Below are 5653 nucleotides of genomic sequence, written 5' to 3'. Positions count from 1 at the left end.
CCGCTCGGAGGCCTGGGAGCCCCGAGCGCGGGGGCGCCGGGAGCTCCGGGCAGGAGCCCAGTCAGGGCCGCCTCGAGCCGCCAGCTCTGCTCGGGGCTGCTCTCCAGAGGAGGATTTGGCAGGGGAGGGAGCGCAAGGCAGCGGGCTCGGCGCACGCACACTCCACACTCCCGCTCGGTGGCGGCAAACCGGGTTGGGGGGGGGGTGGAATCCTGTGCTCAGCGCCCACTGTCGACTGGCCAAGGCTCGGGGAGCTGGCATGCAATAGCAGCGTCGCTGGTGGCATCCGGGCCGCCAGCGGCCCGGGGGGCGCCGGAACGGAGTGGGAGCCTCCCCGTAGCCCCGCACGGCCAGAGAAGACCCTGAGGCTCGCGCCCCTCTGCCTTCCCTCCCCGATACTTAGCGGCCCCCTCCCGGTTCCAGACGCCCGTTGGGCGCTGGGGAGCAGGCAGAGGCCGGAGTCCCGGGCGATGGGAGCTGCACTCAGGCCGGTCCGGCGGGTCCGAGAAGGGGGCCGGCCGCGCATAGCGCCAGGTGGGCCGTGTGCTCGGAGCAAACTTTGGGGTCCCCCGGCTCCTCCGCGACGGAACCACAAGCGGGGGTCACAAGTGCACCCTGGAGCCCCCAGAGCAGCCGGACCTCCGGCTCCCGCCCTCAGCCTTACCGTGCTGCGGAGCTCCCTCGGCGGCGGCGGGGTCAGTGCCCGAGGGGCGGGCGGCCGCCGGCGCAGGCAGCCTGGTCTCGGGCACCCGCCGAGTGGCCCGGCCCGGTTGCAGATCACCCCCTGGCTAGCGGCCGGTGCCCCCGCGCCCGCCCGCCGCCGGCTGCTTCAGCTTGCGGCCAAGTTCATGCCGGCGGCGCTGCAGTGGCGGCCTCAATCTGCTCGCTCCATTCCCACCGCCCGGCTCCGCGCCGCGCGCCCGGAAGGTGGAGTTTCGGGGGTTTAAGTTACTGATAGGCATTTCTCACTGCTGTGTCACTCGGGGAGGAGGAGACACGCACGCCGCACACTCACACACCCTCACACTCACGGCGACGAGCGGCTCCGGCCTTAAAGGGGAAGCCACGCTGCCCCGCCCGCGACCCCGCCAGCCCTGAACCCCGAAAAGCCGAGTTTCTAGGCAGGATGGGGCCGGGGACAGCGGAAGGGGGCGGCCGCACAAGGGGCCTACCCGGCCCTCCTGCCACTCTTTGAAAGGGAAAGCGGCCGCAGGCTGGCTTAGCTGCGGTCGCCTGGTTTCTCCAGCCCGCTCGAGCCAGGGCAGCTGGCGAGTGCGGGAGGGAAGGAAGGGCCGCGGCCGCACGTACCTCTGTGGCTCCGCTCGCAGCGGGAGGCGGTCTGTGCCCTCGGCGGCAGGTGGCCGGTCTAGACGGTGCGCTGATGGGGAAGAGCGACAGCGGGATGAGCGCGGCCCCTGGGCGCGAGCGGATGGAGCCCGCCGGAGGGCCGCAGGCGGAGCCCGGCGCACTTGTGAAAGCTGCACGCGGCAGGTAGCCTTCCCGCGTCCGGGCCGAGCGAGCTGGGGAGCCGCGCGCGCCCCTGGCAGACGGGGAGCGAGCAGGGGGAGCGGGGGAGCGGGCACTCACCGGCGGCTCGGCGAGACAGCGCGCGAGGCTGGCAGAGACCGAGAGGGACCGAGGGAGAGACGGAAACCGAGAGAGGCACAGGCTGACCAAGAGAAAACGACGGAGATAGAGTGCTAGAGAGACACCGGGAGGGGGGGGGCGTGAGCGAGCCAGCCGGAGCCGATCCCCGGAGGACGCGTGAGAGTCACAGGAACGGGAGTCTCACCATAAAGTAGCCCGTTCAATCCCCTCCCCAAACACTCCTTCCCCATTCTGAGCAGAGCAGAGACTGACCCAAGAGCTGGCAGCCGGGTCCCCCTTTCCCCTCGCCCAGGGTGGGCGCTCACCTTCAGTGGTGGCTGCTTGGGTGGGTCGCCCCCGTCCCACGGGCAGCGCGTCCGCTAGCAGGCTCCCGCTAGGACAGCCAAGCCGACCTGCTGTGACGGCAGCGGGGGGCACTGACTACACACCCCCTTGCCTAGCGTCCTCCTTCCTACTCTCCAGTCCCCCACCCTCTCCCCCCTCCCATCCTCCACTGCCTGCCACCACCCCCCATCCTGCGCCTCCGCGGAGACCCTGGGCCGCCAGGAGCCCAGGAGCGCCAGCCGGTCTCCCTCCCCACTGGTCCTGGGGCTGGCAAAGCCCCTTCCCGAGCTGGGCTGGACCTGCCCCCTCTCCGCTTCGGGTTATCCCAGGGCAGACACCTGCGGCTTCCGTAGGAACCTGGGTTCCTTGCGAACCTTCCGGCGGGCCGGGGCGCACTGCCCGCCCTCTGCCCTGGAGCCAAAGCCAGCGGCTCCCCTCCCCCCCTGCCCTGGGGACTGGCTTGCGCCCCTTCTCCAGGGCCCCCGGCCGGGGTGCGTTTCCTAACCTGGACTTCCTGGGTGGTAGAGCCGGCGGGAGCTGGACTCAGCCCACGGACGCCGCGTCTGGTCCCACGGCAGCAGCACCCGCGAAGCCACAGAGCCCAATCACGGTTCCTGCCTGCACCTCTGACTAGCGACCTGTCACCACCACATCTGGTCTCTCTGGGCCCGGAGCCGCGGACCAGGAATAAAGGGGTGGGCCCGCAGCCCGCCCACTCAGCCCCTCCTTCTCTCGGCGCCCACGCCCTCGGACGCGCAAAGCGCTGGGGCTCCCTATGAGAATCAACCAAAGTCCCTTCCTGGGCTACGTAGGCGCAACTGAGCTGGGGAGCTGGACGCTTGCCTCTGAGCATTTCACTAAGTTCCCAGGCTGAGGAGCTGAGTCCTGCCTACCGGGAGTTACAGGTGTCAGACTCCTTTGCAGCCTCAAGAGGCACCTTGAGGGCACCCCTCAGCCAGGCTGTTGGATAGGAATCCACCTCGGCTCCATCCAGCCCGGGCTGCTCTGGAGAAGTTATTGCTCTCTGGTGATCCAACTGATGGCAATCTCTACCTTCACCCCAGACATGGCTGCAGTGGAGTCCCGGCCCCTTGGCCTGTCCCCTCCTACAAGGAGGGGGAGCCCTCCTAGAGCAAGTCCCCTAGAGCGATAGAGAGCTCATGAGCGTCTTGAAGAGAATCTGCTTAAAACGAAACGGATCAGGGGATAGTGAAGTCTATCACAGAGAATTGCTGAGCACTTTTAAAATTTGATCCCTCTCCTCAAAGTGCATTAGTCAAGGAGGGGAAAGATGAGGTTCTGTTCCAGGATACCTCCACTCCATCCTCATGTCACTTGTCCTCTGCTTCCTCATTGGGGTTGATGATGCCCACTCCCCCAAGTGTCCTGGGAGCCTGAGGTCACAGCTGCACCTGTTCCAGATGGCCAACTGCCGGCTTGGCCCCGCCACCTGGATGGCCACTAGGCATCTCGAACTCCACGTGCACTCAGCTGAACTCCTGACCATCCTCAAAACACTCCTCCTGAGGTCTGCCACTTCAGGTCATGACAGCTCCATCATTCAAGTTGCCCTAGCTGGATTACCTGGGGTCCTCCCTGACTCTTCTCTTATGCTCACACCGCTCATCCAGAGAAGCAAATGATTCTTCTTCCTAGTGCATCCACAATCCCAGCCTTTTCTCCTTTTCCACTAGCACTGTCTGGGCCCAGCCGCCAGCGTCTCTCACCTGGGTTACTCCAGTGGTCACCTAACAGGTGGCTCTGTTTCCTACCTTCCCCCAATCGCCTTCTCCCCAAATCTCAGCCCAGTCCCTCATCTCTGTGCACCTGCAGTGGCTCCCCACTTCACTCTAAAAGCAAAGTGCTCCTGGTGGCCTAGAAGGGCCTATACAACATGCCCCCTCCCAGTCTGGATGATATAGCCTCTTCCTTCTTGCCCTCTATCACTCTGTTGGTGAGCTCCAGGCTTCCAGACTCTTCCCCAACACACCAGACACATCCCTCCTTAAGGCCTTTGCACCCTCTGTTCCCTCTACTGGAATGCATTTTCCCAGAAATCTATAGGGCTGGCTCCCTCATTTCCTTTACTATCTACACAAATGTCACCTGGCCTCCCAATGTAACATTTCAAAGCCCCACACCCACCTGTGGCACTTCCTCTCACCTTCCCTGCTTTGTTTTCTCTCCAGAGCTTACCAGCAGCTGACCTCTATAGGTTAGAACCCAGGAGGGCTGCTGCCAGGGCCTGCTTTGCTCTAAGCTGTCTTCCCAGCTCCCAGCAGTGACTGGCAAAGAGTATCTGCTCAATGAATGTTAGTAGGATTCTATTTTTTGGAACTTTTCAGGAAACTCTGGGGGCCATGGAATTGTACATGTGCACTAGGAAAGGGGCCCATAGCTGTCGTACGTTTTAAGGAGTTTTATGGCCTAAGCAAAGGTTAAAAAGGACGGAGGTCGGCAAAGAGCTTTGTATTAGTGCCATGAAACCAGCCTGAGGTCATGTGACCATGGGGCACTGTGGCCCAGATGTGTTGTGATTCTTTCAGTTACTGTTGGAAACAGAGATTCCCTTATGGTTGTCACCTTGGGTAGCCCAAGATTGATGGAGAAATGGGAGAAGAGGCTGGATGAGGGCTTTCACCTCACTGGATAGACTGGTTATGACACCCTTTTGTCACCCAAAAGGCAGACCAAGCCTGGAGCTAACAGCTCCCTACATTTACCTAGGCTTACTATGTGTCTCATCTGCATGAGCCCATGTACATGATGAGGTATAAGCCATCATCATCTCCATGTTCTAGACGAGGAAATCACAGGCTCAGAGAGGTGAAGGAACATGTCCAGGGTCACACAGCTTGAGAATTGCAGAGCAGTAAACAATTGGGCCTCAAAGCGTAGGCTGCTTCCACCTCCCAAGTGGCCGCTTACTTATGTTTAGTGCGTGTAGTCCTGGCCAGTGGGTCCAAGTGAGGAAGGGAATCCCACAGGGCTCTTAAGGGGCTCCCCTTCTCCTGGGGGACTCTCCTGGCCTGAATGCTGAGAGGGCTGCCAAGCAAAGGGTTGAGTTTAGGCTGTATGAGTCCAGCGACCTCATGCCAAGGCTGATGTGAGGCCTGACTTTGGTCTGACTCAAACCTGGAGTTCAAGGGATATGAAAACAATCAGTGGCCATCTGTCATTCATTGTCCTATTCCTGTGAACATGTGCTGAGTTTTCCCAAGTTCTTGTGACAAATGCTGGGGGCTTAACTGGACAGCCTGTAGAATATGGAAAACAGGCATGCTGACTGCAGATAAGAAACACGTATCTGGTTGCTCTGTTCTTTCTCACTCTTCTGCTCCAAAGCATCTTGTGGCTCCCTACTGCTGGTGGCACTAAACCCCAGCTCCTCAGCCCTCCATTTGGTGGGGCCCAGCCTCCATTTCCAGATTCATCACCTGGTGCTTTCACACATGTCCTGGGGCCTCCTGCCTGGCTGGACTATTAGCCGGATGCCAAACAATTCCCGGTTCTTCCCACTGCTACATCATTGCTAGTGCATTTCCCCTGCCTAGAATCCCAGCTCTCCTGTCAAAATCCCACCTGACCTCCAGGACTCATCTCAAAAGTCTCCTCCTCCAGGAAGCCTGGCCTGATACCCATCATAGTGCAGCAAGCGTGCCCTCTATCCCTTGGCCGTCGACAGCCCTATCTGTATCTCTCAGATTCTGCGGGCCCTCGC

The 5653-nt window shown here is 61.5% G+C and overlaps 1 protein-coding gene across 4 annotated transcripts in view; it reads right to left on the bottom strand.

Moving 5' to 3' along the window:
• MAMLD1 (mastermind like domain containing 1) overlaps positions 1 to 1621 on the bottom strand; it is a 120332-nt gene extending 118711 nt beyond the window's left edge. For 2 of the 4 annotated variants that reach the window (XM_029930876.1, XM_029930879.1), the window contains exon 1: positions 1309 to 1392. The gene's annotated coding sequence lies outside the window, so the exon portion shown is untranslated. Of the gene's footprint in view, positions 1 to 664; positions 893 to 1308; positions 1393 to 1587 lie in introns of those variants that run through there. The other 2 variants (XM_029930878.1, XM_029930877.1) reach the window with 2 other exon arrangements.
• Between the last annotated feature and the right edge of the window lie 4032 nt (positions 1622 to 5653).

Source organism: Suricata suricatta, chromosome X, assembly GCF_006229205.1.
Source record: "Suricata suricatta isolate VVHF042 chromosome X, meerkat_22Aug2017_6uvM2_HiC, whole genome shotgun sequence".
Classification (NCBI taxonomy): Eukaryota; Metazoa; Chordata; class Mammalia; order Carnivora; family Herpestidae; genus Suricata; species Suricata suricatta.
Note: the sequence above shows the minus strand (reverse complement) of the source record. Positions and strands in the feature narration are given on the sequence as shown.